Raw genomic sequence first — 16,408 nt, 5'->3', positions numbered from 1 at the left:
TTACGCAGTTCTGGCATGAAAGTCTGAATGGTGCAGGCTGATAGGTCTTTAACTAATTGGTAGCAATCATGTCGTTATTTACATAGTACAGCTGATTGGTTGCTGTTGTATCAGCGGGCAATGAGCTTGCTGCTCAAACATTCAAATAGTTGGCATTGTTTGCTGTTACAGTCTGCAGAGAACTTTTAGAACCCTCCCCCCTCCGCAGCTTCGCCTGTATAAATCTGCTACGGGGTTAATTCATGTATGTTACATGTGCAGCAGCAAAAGCATGTCTTACATGCTCACATAAACATCCATGAAGGTGTTTGCGGTAGCAACATTGCCATATCCATTACCATGCCAATCTCTTTTACCATACCAATCTCCTGACAGTTGTCATGAACTATGAGTGATGCCATTTGCGGCCACAGCTAAAAGCCTACTGGAGGTGGATTTTCAGTTACATTTTATTTTAAGGTGTCCTTGTTACAGTATAATTATACTTTTAAGTAAAGAGTAATACTAATTAACTATATGTACTTAGGGTTAGGAATAGGGTTTGGTGTAGGGTTAGTTGCATGTAATTATGCATAATTTATTGTTATTACAACATGTGTAACAGTGACACTGTAAAATAAAGTGTTACCAATTTTCCAATCATTTAAGCATATATTGTAATAGGAACCCAGTAATAGGCACCAAAAACATGGGTGGCCCAATTAAACAGTGGCGGAATGAATACAAAAAGATTGAAGTATTAATGAATATTTATTCAAACGTGCAAAATTTTATAAAAAAAAAAAATCCTAATCCAAATATATAACATTAATGGAAAAAATAAACAAAAAAGGAAAAAAATCTTATCCAAAAACATCCAAATTAGATTCAAAAGCAATAATGCCAAACGCAAAGTTTCCAAAAAATAACTTCCTCAAAAATAACACACACAAAAAAACAAATCAACAAAGTACAAAACACCTGCAGCACTCAGGCCAAACTCTTCACTGCAGCAACCAATACTCCATTAAACACAGACGAGCACATTTATACTGGTGGCCAGCACCATTACCCCATGGGGAGGGACAAACTCACATACAACACTTTACACATTTTCCCATAAATATAGAGTCTAAAAGAAACATTTTGTTGTACTGTTCAAAATAGATAATCTACTCTCTTATGCAACAGTTTATGTAATTCGGCCACATTGTCCATGAAACACCCATGCTTAATTACTAAGTGGTAGATTCCAATCCTTAGCAGAACCAAAGATACCCACCACAGTTTCCCCGGTTTTTAATTATGGGACAAACAATACTGCATAAAGTCAACAGGTATTTCATTCACTCATTTCGATCGATAATCATAATAAACTCTTATGTCAGTAAATAGTCTCTGTGTGTGTGTGTGTGCGCGCATTTAGTAACTATTTTAAATGTGCAGTCAATACGTGACCGTCACACTCCCCCCTACCCATTTTCAAGCCGGCAGGCGAGAAAGAAAGTCCGCTGTAGCATTACTCTTTCTTGGTATGTGCTGGACAATGAAACGATAAGGTTGCATGGATAAATACCATCGAGTGATTTGTGCATTTGAGTCTCTAATACGATCCATCCATTGCAGCGGCCGGTGATCAGTTTCCAGGAGGAACTCTCGGGCCAAGAAGGTAGTACCTGAACGTGTCCAGGGCTCATTTAACGGACAAGCACTCCTTCTCAACTGTCGAGTATTTCACCTCTCTAGGATACAGCTTCTGACTTATGTAGGCCACTGGATACCTATTCCCAACCTCCCCTTGCAACAGCACTGCCCCAACGCCCGTATTAGAAGCGTCAATCTACAAAACAAAAAGTTCTTCAAAATTGGGACAAGACAGCACTGGATCATTACATAGGGCATTTCTGATGTCCTGGAAGGCATTCTTAGCCTCCTCAATCCATTGAATTTGGACGGGACAGTTCTTTCGTGTCAAGTCGGTTAAGGCTGCTGAAGCTCCAGAGACTGTGAAAACATGTTCTGAAAGTGCTCATGCCAAACATGAAGTTTGATACTTGATCAGTAAATACTCTCGAGAACAACTGCATAAGACAAATTGCAACTGTCCTGGCCTTGACTGTCTTGAGAGGAAAAACCTCAGGATATCTGGTTGTGTAATATGTGATTACCAGCATAAAGCGATTTCCAGCTTTACTTCGTTCTAATAGCCCTACTACATCCATCCCTAACTGTTCAAATGGCACACCAATTACTGGGATCGACACTAACGGGGCTCTAGGAGGACCTCTACTGGCAGTCTTCTGGCACTGAGGACAAGTTCTACAAAATTCTGAAAGTGCTAATCCAAGCTGACGTCTTTTGCCTTCCTAAATGGCCGGCCCAGGGAATGAAATGGCCCAACTCAAGCACAATATCCCTTGCCTTCCGGGGGACCACTATTCGGGCATCTATTCCCTTCCCCTTATACAGCACACCATCTTTAATAAACATTAGATTCCCTGAACTACCTGATGTCGAGTCTTTGTCTTGTATTTCTTCCTGAGCCTGCCTATATAGGGGACCAATCACTGAATCATCTTGCTGCAACAACCCAATCTCCCGAGGGATTTCTTCTGGGCCTACACACTCTTCTACAAGAGGTTCCTCACCAGGTGCCGCTGCAAAACAGAGTTTTTCTAGTCTCTTTTGCTTTTTAGATTTCCTAGGTTTACCTGGCTGAGCTTTCAAATCTGCCCCAAAGTAAGGTAACATACTCAGGTCCTCAACATCTTCCTTTTGTTTCTGAGCCCTAGCCCGGGTCAGAGCTACACTACATTCATACTTACCAATGCTTTCATTGCCATCAGTGAGTAGATCTACTAACACCGGTAAGTCTCGGCCCAAAATCATTGGATATGGCAAACCATCTACTACACCTACTTCCAATAAATAGGCCTGCCCCTGTACATTAACCTCAATATTTGCAGTGGGGTACTGCCTTTCCTCACCATAAACACAACAAATCTGTGCTACAGACGTATGACTCCTTAAAACTACAGGTACCAAGTCAGAACGCACCAGTGATTGCATATTTCCTGTGTCTACCAGTGCCCTAACCTTTTGTCCATTAAGAACTACATCCACATGGCAATACCATTTGAGTTGCCAAACAGCTAGGTCTTGGAACGGTACACACACTGGCCTGGGTAGAAGTGTTACCAGGGCACCTTGACTGTTTGTGACCTTCCTGTCCACAATGATAACACATAAGACTCCTACGCACACCAACTTTAAAACTAGGGCTTTGTTTGACCGAACCAACCTTATCACTTGCAGACTTGCCTTCATTGATGGCTCGAACTGTAGTCGGGAAGGAGTGCTGGAGCTTGTTTGAGTCTTTACTCCCCTTCCATCACTTGAATGTCCATGGCTGAGTCTTGCATCGAGCTGCCACAAAGGTGTCTGGTAAGCTTGCAGCTTCAGCAGCAGACCCAGGATCTCATTCCCTAATCCAGACTTGAAGGTCAGGTGCCAGCATGCGCAAAAACTGCTCCAAAACAATTATCTGACCAATCTCCTCCTTAGTATGATGCTGTGGCTGCACCCACTTGGAATAATGTTCTTTAAGTCTGGCATGCAACTCCTTCGGGTTTCATCCTCCTTCACTTCGGTAGACCGCAACTGAAACTGAAAGACCGAATCTGTCTGCTGCTTGGACCATCCTGTAGAACTGAGGGTACTCGCTAGACTGTTGGTTTTGATGGAAGGCCATACTGGATATCAATGTTGGGCCTTGGATCTGGTGTCGTTCTCACGTGCACTTCATGCTGTAGAAGAGAGAACTGATGCTGCATTCCTCTCCATCGAGCCTCCTGTCGGCCAGCCTCTTGCTCCATGCGGTGGTCTCGAGCCTGCTGCAGTGCGAGATGTGATCGGACCATGTCTCTCAGCTCCACCAGTGAGACATCCTCAGAGACGCTCCCCAACTCAGCATCTGATTCACCATCATCTCCCTCCATCTCAGCTCTAACAGGTTCCTCAGCCTCTCCTTGCACTGGCAGCACCTTTTTAGGAGCCATTCCGGGCCAACACTGTTGCCTGCAGTGGAGAGTAAATTATTTTTTATTTCTTTTACTAATCACTACTGCACTCTTCTGGCCATCCCACTTCTGACACCAGTTGTAATAGGAACCCAGTACTGGGCACCAAAAAAATGGGTGACCCAATTAAACAGAGGCAGAGTGAATACAAAAAGATTGAAGAATTAATGAATATTTATTCAAACATGCAAAATCATGAAAAAATCCTAACCCAAATATATAACATTAATGGAAAAAATAAACAAAAAAGGGAAAAATCTTATCCAAAACCATCCACATTAGATTCAAAAGCAATAATGCCAAACGCAAAGTTTCCAAAAAATAACTTCCTCAAAAATAACACTCAGGCCACACACTCCACTGCAGCAACCAATACAGACTAACCCCATTAAACACAGACAAGCACATTTATAATCAAGTCAAGTCATCTTCATTTATATAGCGCTTTTATCAAAGCAGCTTTACAGTGATAATAGGATAATTTAAAGTAACAGAGATTGTTTTGGTTTTATAGCAGTTCCTGAATAAAGTTATTTTCCAGCTAAAGTTATTTTTGATTGATTCACTTCCGTCGCAACGATCATTAGTTATTAACTTAAGACGAGGCCGCTAAGACGACACCGTTTTAACAGGAAACTCTTAAGTTCTCTCTGCACAGACTTTAAACGCGAACCTGTGAGAAGGCTGATGGCGTTTCCCATAAATATAGAGTCTAGAAGAAACATTTTGTCATACTGTTCAAAATAGATAATTTTCTATCAGTTTATATCATTTACAATTCATTGAACAGGAAGTAACAGAAGCAACTCGGCCGCGTTGTCTCTGAAACACCCATGCTTAATTAATAAGTGGTAGATTCCAACCCTTAGCGGAACGTCCTGGTTGCGTATGCAACCCACCGTTCCCTGAAGGAGGGAACGAAGGACGTCGACTACGTCTGACGTTCTCGACTGAAAGGGAACCAAAGATTGATAACATAATAAACTCTTATGTCAGTAAACAGTCTCTGTGTGTGTGTGTGTGTGTGTGTGTGTGTGTGTGTGTGTGTGTGTGTGTGTGTGTGTGTGTGTGCGCATTTAATAACTCAAGTCCATATTAAATGTGCGGTCAATCCGTGACCTTCACATATATGAATAACAATTTAATTTAATGACCTGATCTAAACTGGTTTTCATAACAAAAATATGTTGTCTCATAACACTCTACACCAACAGATACCCTCCCCTGATCTTGCTGGCAAGCTTACCTTATGCAAGTACTCAGAGTCATTCCCCTTAGTCTGACCTTTCAGTTGACCAAGCTGTAATTTCAGCCTCCTCAATATGCTTTTCCACATCTTAAGATTCATGTCTGGTATTTATATCTTTTTAGTTATTTTCTATTAGGACTTTCTTAAATGGAAACATGAGTTTAGATGCTGGAAAATCCCATTTCTATTCCAGCCAATGAAACACACATGGTCCTTTTGGACTGCTTTAACCCACAGTGTGCTCTTTAACCTAATGAAAAATTATATAGAGATTATCTCTGCTTTAATGTGTTATCAGCTGTTTCCCACATACATTATGTGTGCCACATACTGTAGGTTATTTATTTTTTCACCCAAGTTTCATCATTTAGCCTGAAGTTTAATGTTGTGTAACTGTGTATACGGAAAGTATTTATGAGCAAAGACAAGGGATGGTTGTACTGATCTGGGTGTCATCAAGACAACCTATCAAACAAGTAGTAAGCTTGTTAGGGAAAGGTTGTTGCCAGTGAGAAGTAGTTTTGTTGACATTTTCTCTTTGGCGGTTCTCTTGAGTGTAATAAGTATTGTCTTTCATGTGTGTCTAGGTCATGGGCTGATAATCATCCCTTTTACAGGCACTAGACTAAAAATACATTCAATCAGCCATCGCTCCTAAAATGAATTTGGGTAGTGACGGGTCATCTTGTTAATGCTAAATAAATTTCAACAATAAATGAAACAACATCTCATTAGATCACATAAATTCCAAAATGAAATGAAAAGTGCATTCATCTTTGGCATGTTACATTCATTTAGTTGACTAGTGCTATACGCTGTAGGCTATTAACAAAAACATTATTGGCATTAATAAAAACACGTAGCCTACTTTGTTTAAATTACTTTAAAGAAGAGAGAAAAAATATTCACATATTATAGTATAAATTTTATATCACTTGTTGGCCTAAAAGATTTTTTAAAAGATTGTATTAAACCCATAGCCCTGTTTACCAAGGTTACCACGAGATATTGTTTGATAAGGTATATCGCTGTTGTCAACCTTGGGACATCGCCGCTGAACTTTTTTGATGCCGATCTGTAAAATGGCTTGGTCCTGCTCGGTTTTCATTGACTTTGAGTAAAACAATTGAAAGTTTTTCAAAAGATCCCCTGGTTCAATGTGTCAGCTTGACAGATGTTTGATGCTGTCGTGTGAGAACAAGCAACAGTCTGCATTTTTCCTCCTCCAGAGTGCCTCATCTTCTTAATCTCCTCATGTAAATGATTAGATTTTGATGGCTTACGTTTCTTGCCCACCGCAGAAACCACCACAGGTTCAAAATTATAATTTTTTTTTGTTTGTTTGTTTGTTGATCACAAAGTACAAAGTAGATTAGGAAAACTAGGATGCCGGGTGTATTTTAAAGCGCTGCCGTGACTGTTTACAGTGCGTGGAATGGTGTGCTGTGATTGGTTGAGCGGATGTATCACATTCTGCAGAGAAGGGAGACTGGCATGTGTCACGGTTTGGAAAGAAAGGGAGATAATAATAATTCAGCAAACAAACAGAATTATTAATGCAGAACTGAATGTAGGCTAATTGTTAAAATAACCATTTAACAGTGATAATAATGTATCATTAGCCTACTGCTTAGCTAAAAATGGAAAACTCAGCATTTGAAGCATGCCATAAGGTAGGATTGGGCAATAGCCAATTGTCAAATAAATCCAAATTTTTGGCCTAATGGTATAATCTCAGTCATTATTTTTTTTTTTTCTATTTGAAAAAAAAAAAAAATCAATATTTGATTAATTTTTTTATTTCATATCCTGATCAATATTGTCCTACAAACAATGTTCAAATTGAAGGCTATGAAAACAAACATAGTGAATGTAACCTTGCAGTCTATCCAAAAAAGGGGTCAAATCACATTACATTCTAACATTGCAACATTACAATCTAAAAACAAAATAATGCTTTTTAAAGAAGTAGTTAAATTTACTAAACTTAAAATGAAATATAAAATAAAATAAAAACAAAACTGATATAATAAAAATACACTTGTAGGTTTGAAATTCTTTAGCACCTTTATGTTCAACAACAACAACAAATATTCAACAACAACAACAAATATTCAACAACAATTTTTTTTAGCAAAATATATTTATTATTTAGTGTTAAACTCTCTAAATTGATATCTCTATCTTTGTGTCCGTAGGCGCACAGTGAGAGCACAGGCACCACCAGTCCGCCCCAGTTTGAGCCAGTCCAGGCTCCTCGTCCGCGCCAGGCAGGTCCTCCTGTTCCTCCATCAGCCTCAGCTGCTCTTCGCTATATTGCAGCTTGTAAAAGTAGCCACGAACTTTCGAAATCCTGTCCTTCCATATCATATCGAGTACCTTCCGCCATTGTCGTAACTTCACATATGGCTCCACAGCGCCTGTTAGCTTAGCTTCCAAACTAGATGGAGGATATTGCTTTTAGTTTCAGAAAGTGAAGTCCCACCCACTGATCTGTAATAGGTTTGTAGTGTGAGTGGGTCCCACACCTAGGAAAAATTTTCGAGTGTTTGTAGTCTCAACGAGTGTTTGTAGTCTCAACCCCTCTACAAAGATATGGGACTTCCTGCTTAGAATGACACAAAATGACGATTTTTACATCATTATAAGAAGGAACTGCAACACTGAAATCCTTATTGCTCCCGTCTCAGGGAAAATGAGGGAATAATGCACGACCATTCAAATATATGTCTGGGTTTATAACGATACAAAGCTTAATGCAAATGGGTGAAGTCCCTTTAAACCATGGTTAATTTTCGTAAGGGTTAACATGGCTAACTCTATCAAGAATGTTAAAGGTACAATATGTAAGATTTTTGTAATAAAATATCCAAAAATCACTTGCACAGTGTGATTTTCTGCACTTGTGTAGTTACAATATCCCAAACGTTCCCAAAGATTTTTAATTTCAGAGAAATTCCAATTTTAAATAATGGCTCGTCCCTGGTCATTGTCGCCTGTCAATGACGTAATATCCGCGTTATCCCTGGTTTCCGCTTGTACTGCCATAGTAACCATGGCGACAGACAACTGCATAATGTCTAGCGGCACGCTCACGCTGTTGTTGTTTCGTTCCAATATTATGGATCATGGCAAGCATACTTTGGGACAAAAGGAGAAATAAAACGAGGATCAATATCGGCATGGCGTTTTCGGGATGCAGAGAGCTCCACGTCCGCGACTAACTTCGACTTGACAGAGACGCCGCTCTTGCATGTACTTTATTAGACAAGTGAGCAAATGTACCTAAAACGAATCAATGTTATATAGCTCAAAATTATGAAATGTTAGAATATGATCAGTATGTTATTCTAATGTTGATCTAGCTTACTGCTAGTCTCATACAGCCAACAAACTATCACATAGAATAACATTATATCTTTCAACACACTCAAATGCAGTGTAGTATTATAGTGTAGTAGACCAAGTGAAACAGCGCTGTATTACCTCAGAAGTTTAATTCATCAAATAAACTGACCTGTCTGAGTAGTAATTCAGTACTTGCAGGTAGTTCGGTAGAATGAAATGTCCTTATTCCTAGTGATGGCAATTTCAAAACACTGCTTCATGAAGCTTTGAAGCCTTTTTGAATCTTTTGTTCCTAATCAACGGTTCGGAGTGTGTATCAAACTGCCAGAGTCACGTGAATTCAGTAAACGAGGCTTCATTACGGCATAACTGTTTCGAAACACTTGATGATCTCTGTCAACCCATAAAGAGTCACTGAGAACCAATGAATAAGTGTCTGTGGGTTTTACCTGATCTATGATCAGTTTTATGCATTTGTAGACGTTTTAATTAGACATTAGTATAATTAAAATGAGGTGGTAAATGATAGTTAATAGTCTTATTGGCCTGTTTAGCTGAGCCATTCATAGAAAAAACTATTTTGATTGTTAAACCCTGACAATTGATAAAATAACACATATACACTTTATAATCTTATTAGATGATTAGATAACTGCATTTGAACGATTTTACTTTCAATAAAAAATTTGCAATAGATTTGGAAAAAGTGTTTTTATGCATGTTTGGCATGGGTTTCTGTTGCATTGTTCTGACCACTAGGGGTCACCGTGGAGACGGGTGTCAGATTGTTTCGAAGCCTCGACACAATACAGCACATTTGCTTCAACTGTTTCAGTGTTCCACGAAGTCTCGATCTGCCCACTACTACTTTTCCTTTATATCCGCGGGACTCGCATGTGTCTCTCATTAGCAATTGCGACCTGCTTCATTCCACAGTCATGTTAAAAAACATCAATGTATTCACTCATCCATAAACATTATTATATCCATCGGCATGACGACAAGTTCCATAATTCTGCTTATGCATCATCAACCAATGCCTTTGTTATTGTAAGAGGTTAGCGACCCCTAGCAGTGAAAAAAATTACATATTGTAGCTTTAAGAAATCAGATTTCAGTAAACTACTGTATTTGTTGATAATGATACAGGAAAGCACATGAGACTAGAATATGAACACAACATGATGAATTGCATATTTTGGCCGCATCTGCTTGCCAACACGTAGCTATAGAATGCATTATAGGTGCATATATTACGCTTATAAAATGAAAAATTGATAGAATGTTTGTGTTCTGATGAAGAAATTAACTTATCTACATTTTGGATGACCTGGGGGTCATCATAGGCAGCCTTTTTCATAGGATACTTTTGATCATTGGTAATGAAAATTGCATTGATCCAGATAAATGGACACTGACGACCTAGGTGTAACTGATGCAGCTAAGTCACAGTAAATCATATACATTTACTTTCTATAAATGTATAGCTAAAATCACATGGCAGCTCAAAACATAACTGTAAGCCTTTCCTGCTCAGCTTCCAGATCATAGTCAGTTGAGGTTTTGCATTGTCCCAGTGGAACATATTCTGACGTGTGTAAATGTAGCCTAATACTGAGTTTTAAAAAACTTTTTTTTTTTTTTTTGTGATTTCAGGTCATGTGGAAAGCAGATGACCATGGCAAACAAGGTATTGGAAGAAGTAACTTAAAAAAATCGAAATAGCCGGTCTTCTGATTACATATGATTGCACTAAAAGTGGCAAAAAAGTTAATCCGTGTTATACTATATATTTTCCCATGTGAATATTCATCTGATCCTTGTGAGGCCACTGTGGCTTTGGTTTTGCTACAGTAAGAATACGATTGTGTTAGATTCCACCCATCTATTGTTTGTTTTTTTGTAACTAGGGTCTGTCATTTAGAAACATTGCTTTTCCTATCACTACTATCCTAATGATACATATAGTTGGTTCATCTATAGCAGTTCCATGACCATGGAGAGCGAAGGTTTGTTTCTCACTGGATTTGTCATCTACAGTATAAAGATTTAAAAAAAACATTTGCTGGGGTGCCCCTCGCAAAAATGTGGGGAAATTTTGTGAGCCCCCTATATCCAAAATGGTTGTTGGAGCTCTTCAAGCTAGACCCAGTAAGTAAAAAACCAAGAGACCACGTTAGCCTTGTGGACATGGGGCTAATCTGGCAGCTTGCAACCCCCACACCTGAAGACCGTGAGTCTCGGAAGCGGGACAGTTCAGAGTACCACTGGGGTGACTACTTGGATAAAATCTGTGCTATGATCTTCTCACGCCACACCAACGCTTACCTCATCATCCTTGTCAATTACATGTATGACCTTCCTTTCAGGATCAAGGATGATGAGCACGATCGTCGGGCAGCAAAACATTCAAAAGGACCAAATGTTTTCCCCAAACCCGAAGACAGGTTCCCAGGTGCCGCTGAGTTCAACCAACTCATGGTTAATTCTGGAAACAAGGTCAGACTACAGAAACTTGTAAAAGATCAGCTGAAAAGACAAGTGGGTCAGGTGCAGGGTGACATCATATACTGCGAGGGAGAAACGTCAACCAACCTGAGCACTGGTGTGGCTAATGGGGACAATGTCTTCAGACATCCAGAAGCAGATGCAATACTGGTCTCTGCCTATGCAAAGGTGAGAGCCAGTAAGTACACTGGACCTGTTGTTCTAGACTGCGAGGACACAGATGTGTATGTCCAAGCAGCTTACGTCTCGCAGCAAGTCAGAGGCAATCTGCTGATTAAACGCAAGCATGCGTTAATCAACTGCCATGCCATGTGATGACTAGCAGGGACCACACCTCAGGGTTCTATGGGCATGGGAAGAAGGTGGTGTTGGAGAAGGTGAAGATCAATTCTGAGGCTAGAGAGCTCCTGGGACGAGTGGGTGAGAGTCTGGAATTAAAACATTAAGTCAGAGTGGATATGAAGGCATTTGACCTCTCCATCATTTATGCTGAAAGTGCAGATGTGAGCTGCGGGCAGGCCAGAGTTTCCAAATGGCACAAACTGAAGAATAAGTGTACAATCCATCTCCCACCAGATGATGACTCTTTGAATCTTCATATTGAATATTGACCTTACATATTGCCAGCTCCATTACAACCTGCAAGAGCATCCTTCTCCCATTGGTCACGGCTGGGAACTAGTGAACGGAAAGTGTTGACCAGTGCATCATACCCTGCCCCCCTTGCCCCAGCAGCTCACACCTCATGACTGCTCAAATGAGAGTAGCAGTGATGATGAGAGGAGTCAGTGTGGAGATTCAACAGATTCAGACGAAGAGTCTTTTTGATAATAAAATGTTAATAAAAACAACTCCAAGCTAAATAATCTCATCTGTCTCACTGCTTTCATTGGTTCCACCCCAGACATCTGATGACCTATGTTTATGTTGTAATTTTACTGTCCATAACTGAACTCAGTCAAAGAGTATAGAAGTACCAAGAGGCGAAACTCCGTTGCAGTTTTGACAACAATCGCTAGAGGGCGCTGCTGTCGCGCTGTTGCCATTTTGGACTGAACCAACGGCTTTACCGTTAGCACAACTACCGTATACAGCATTAACATTATGTCTGGAAATAATTGGAAACAAAGAAAACAGTGTTCTGCCATCAACTGCAACAACTACCAGTGTACAACCAATCAACTAGCATTTCATAGACAGACATCCCAATCTGCAGACATCCCAACCTGAACTGGTTCGGTTCTGATTAATTCGGTTCGAGAGTAGATATAAAATCCTGAGGCCTAAAGTGAGCTAACATCAACGATAACAGGTGCAGTAACGTTAATGTAAGCTTTCCCATAACCCATAACCGCAGCAACAGTTTGCTAACATTATGTATTTGGTCGAAATTGAGTCGAAATGGGCTTTTTAAATCGCATATTTTCAGAGATATATGAACACCTAACTTGGCAAATGACCGCTTTATTAATTCTTTGTTGTCACTAAATTAACCCTGTCACCAAATCTGAACAAGTTGTGTTCCACATTTTAGGTTGATATCTCAAAAAAATGAGCTCACACGCACACGCAAGGTCTCTCGCTCCCTCACCCTTTCTACCGTGTGCTCTACTACACGGTTTGGAGCTGCGCGCTCTTGCTCGCTCGCTCTAGATTCCGGGAGATTTTAGCTAACTTGCGGCATCAGGGAGCCGCTATCAATATGCTATCTTGAGACTTGGGATGTCTGCTATAGAGATATTAAAAACTAGAAACTACTATTTAGTTCCCTTAACTGCTTTTGAATTGGAACCGGTATCGTTCAATCCTATGACAGCTGTGTTGCGTTCAGTCCCAAGATGGCGGAGCTGCAGCTCTGCGCATGGGTGCGTTTGTTGCAATGGAACGTTCTATTGAGTTTCGCCTCTTGGTACTTCTATACTCTTTGACTCAGTATGAGTAGAGCTTTCATTTGAGCCTAATATTAAGGCTCTATGACGATTTTGGAAAATTTACATTTAGAGAACCAAAAATTAGCGGCCATCTTAAATTTGAAGGCAAAAAATAGGTTAAATCAATAAATCTACATCATTTATGAATTTATTGGCCCAAATGGTCTCAGAAACCATGTATTAAGCAGAACTGTGGGCAAAACCATTAAAAAGTTAATTCCCAGTTTGGCTGACGGCAGCCATTTTGGATATAGGGGGCTCACAAAATTTTCCCACATTTTTGTGAGGAGCGCCTCGGCTAATTTTTTCTTTAACCTTTAAAGATGACAAATCCAGTGAGAAACAAACCTTCGCTCTCCACAGTCACAGAACTTCTATAGATGACCCAACTAATATCTCTACCTTTCATTCCAGACAGATGATCTGACGGTAGCTGCTCGCATCTCAGCCTACCTGATGAAAAATTCTTGATGGATGAATGACCTTCACCTTCAACTCAACCTTGCCAAGACAGAACTGCTTATGGTTTCAGCCAAACCATCCTTGCTGTGTGATCCTGCTGATTTGCCTTATACAATATCAGAAAGATCCGGCCCTTCCTATCGGGGCTACACAACTCCTTGTCTAAGCTCTTATTCTATCCAGACTGGACTATTGTAATGCTCTCTTGGCAGGCCTTACAGCAAGAGTGGTCTTTAAAGGTAGCCTTATACCTAAACTCACTACTTCAGATCTATGTGTCCTCCAGAAGCTTGTGTTCTGCAAGTGGACGGTGCATTGTGGTGCCATCATACCAAAGAGACACAAAATCACTTTCACTGACCTTTACCTTGACTGTGTCCTTCATTTTCAAGAAACTGCTAAAGATCCATCTTTTTTCATAAACACTTGAACCAAAAATACTAAATCTTTGTTTTAATAAAATAAAATAAAAAACTTGCTATGTGTACTGTGCTAGACTAACTAGGACTTGTCACTGCACTTGTTGCTGCTATTGTTCTCTTAATTGGTAAGTCACTTTGAAATCCATCTGGAAACTCTGCTGCCAGACTTTTACCGTTTTTTACGGGATTTTTTTTTTTACAGTGTACCTTCATGCACAAATGCTGAATGTGACAAGGAATAGGCATGATGTAAATTACTCTGCACACAAAAATGCATATGAAAATTTCGGAGGTCCTTGCACACTGAGTCAAAAAATTTCGTATGCGTTTTTTCAGGGATGCGAAATATTCAGGGGATCTTTAAATAGCTAAATGAAAAATGTGAAAGAAATGTAATCAGTAGTACTTAAGGGGACTTTTGGACTTGCATGATGATGGACTTGCATGCTGGTAAAAATTACCTGATGTTACTTGAGGCCTGGGTAAAGGGTAAATGGTAAAGAGGGGGGAAATGTTTTTAGCTCATCTAACACTCTAGCAAAAACATGTGCTTGGAAAACACTTATGTCTCTTTAGACATACAGGAAGATACTCATGTTGGTGGTTCGTTTACTTATACATTGTTTTTTTTGTTTTTTTATTCATTGTTTTATAAGGCAAAATAATGCTTCAGGATTTTATGTACATTGTTGAACAAACTTCAGTTTATACAACCAGTTGATATACACACTGTGAACATGATCAGGGGAATGAATTAACTTGCCTAAATTAGTTATGATTTGGATGGAATAATCTCTAATCCGTTTATTATCTTGTGTATTTTTGTGAACATTTCAAATAAAACACAACAGAATCCTCAAACAGGTTAAAACAGACATTCTTGATCTGACTGGGTACTGCAGTGACTAGGAACTCTCCAGTGGACTTTCTGTCTGTCTACCAGGTACTGTATATAAATACAGCTTGAATATATCTACTTGTGTTATAATGGTGAAGTTACAAATAATGAAAACCATTAACGCACACTTTCATTGGAAATGTAAGTGAGTAGGGTTTGCCTTTATTCATTTCTGTGGGTGGGAAAAGTACAATGTTGTAGCAGCAAAACTTCACAAAAAGAAGACAAGATGCAAGCCTGGAAAATGAACACTTGATCAGAAATATATGGACATCCTCTTATAAATAATGGGTTTGGCTAGTAATAAAAAAATGCAAATCTAAATGCTACAGCATAACATTCCAGAGAATTTTGGGCTTTCAACATTGAGGCAACTGTTTGGGATATTTCAGCATGAAGGGTTCACATACTGTCATTTTACAATTGCTTCTTCAGGCTTTCATAACAAGTGTTCATAATAATATCAATATCATTGATTATAATTGGTTGACCCACGAGTCTTGTGTTTTGTGCTGCAGCGTCTGTCAGTTGCTTGGCAACCATTCCACTTCTGAAGAACCAAATTGCTTGGCGGAAGAATATTTTGTTTATCAATAGCTTTACATTTTTGTGTCTGCGTGTTTATTTTATGAAACCTTGCCATGTATGCAAAATAACCGTTTTATAAAGGCAATAAGCCCATTGAAGCTGTGATTTACAGTGAATTTAGAACAGCTAAGAGTGTTTGGGGGGGGGGGGAGGGGGGGGGGTATAACTAGCCTGGGTTTCCCCATACTGCCTTGCTCGCAGCGCGATTTTATTCACGCTGCTAGGCAGTCTGGACACCATGGACCAGATTTTCCCCTGAAAAAGGGAACCAATCACAGAACGGGGAGGGAGCAGCAAGACAATGACGACACCGACGCAGTTTGTTTATATCTATGGATCCTACATGGCATCAGACTCGACGTTACCTTCTACCCTCATGTTTATCTTGCACAAACGGTAATATTCGCTAAACGCCATCGTGTACAAATAAATCTTTGACCCATCGTCTTTTTCCTCGTCGAATTTCTGTCGCTCTACATACGTCATCTGGTATAATTGAAGCGATTGGCTATGAGCTACGTACAGGCGCATTTGATAGACATTCATAGCGCCCAATAAACGGCTCTGGGCATTCGTAAACCACGCCTCAAATATGAGAAAATGAACACGTGGTTCCCAGACCAAGTCTCAAATGAGACTTGGTCTGACATTAGCCAGGCTACTGTATAACAGTATGAATAAAGACAATTTATTTATTTATTTTTTGCATTTGTGGTCTGCTCCCCCGATTTATGAAATATCCATGAATAATTCACTGAAATGCATTAAGAATCTTTTGTTTTTCTCCACAAATCCTCACATCTCCTTCCAGATTTGTTTTCACAGATGGATTAAAATGTAATTGTATTGATAATATAATAATAATAATACAAAACATAATATTTATTTTTATGAGAAGTGTTTACTGGAATGCTTCTAAAGCAGAAAAATGTATTATCTCCTGG

General features: G+C 39.6%; 1 protein-coding gene across 2 annotated transcripts in view; it reads right to left on the bottom strand.

Moving 5' to 3' along the window:
- The window catches only part of LOC311081628 (myosin heavy chain, fast skeletal muscle-like), a 50,920-nt gene that overhangs the window by 22,908 nt on the left and 11,604 nt on the right, over positions 1 to 16,408 (bottom strand). Inside the window, exon 1 of one of the 2 annotated variants that reach the window (XM_084112207.1) lies at positions 3,281 to 3,409. The exons of the other annotated variant lie outside the window; for it this stretch is intronic. The gene's annotated coding sequence lies outside the window, so the exon portion shown is untranslated. Of the gene's footprint in view, positions 1 to 3,280; positions 3,410 to 16,408 lie in introns of those variants that run through there. 2 annotated transcript variants of the gene reach the window in all.

Source organism: Abramis brama, assembly GCF_963993115.1.
Source record: "Abramis brama genome assembly, chromosome: 4".
In the NCBI taxonomy this organism is placed as follows: Eukaryota; Metazoa; Chordata; class Actinopteri; order Cypriniformes; family Leuciscidae; genus Abramis; species Abramis brama.
This window is presented reverse-complemented; position numbering and strand designations above follow the sequence as displayed.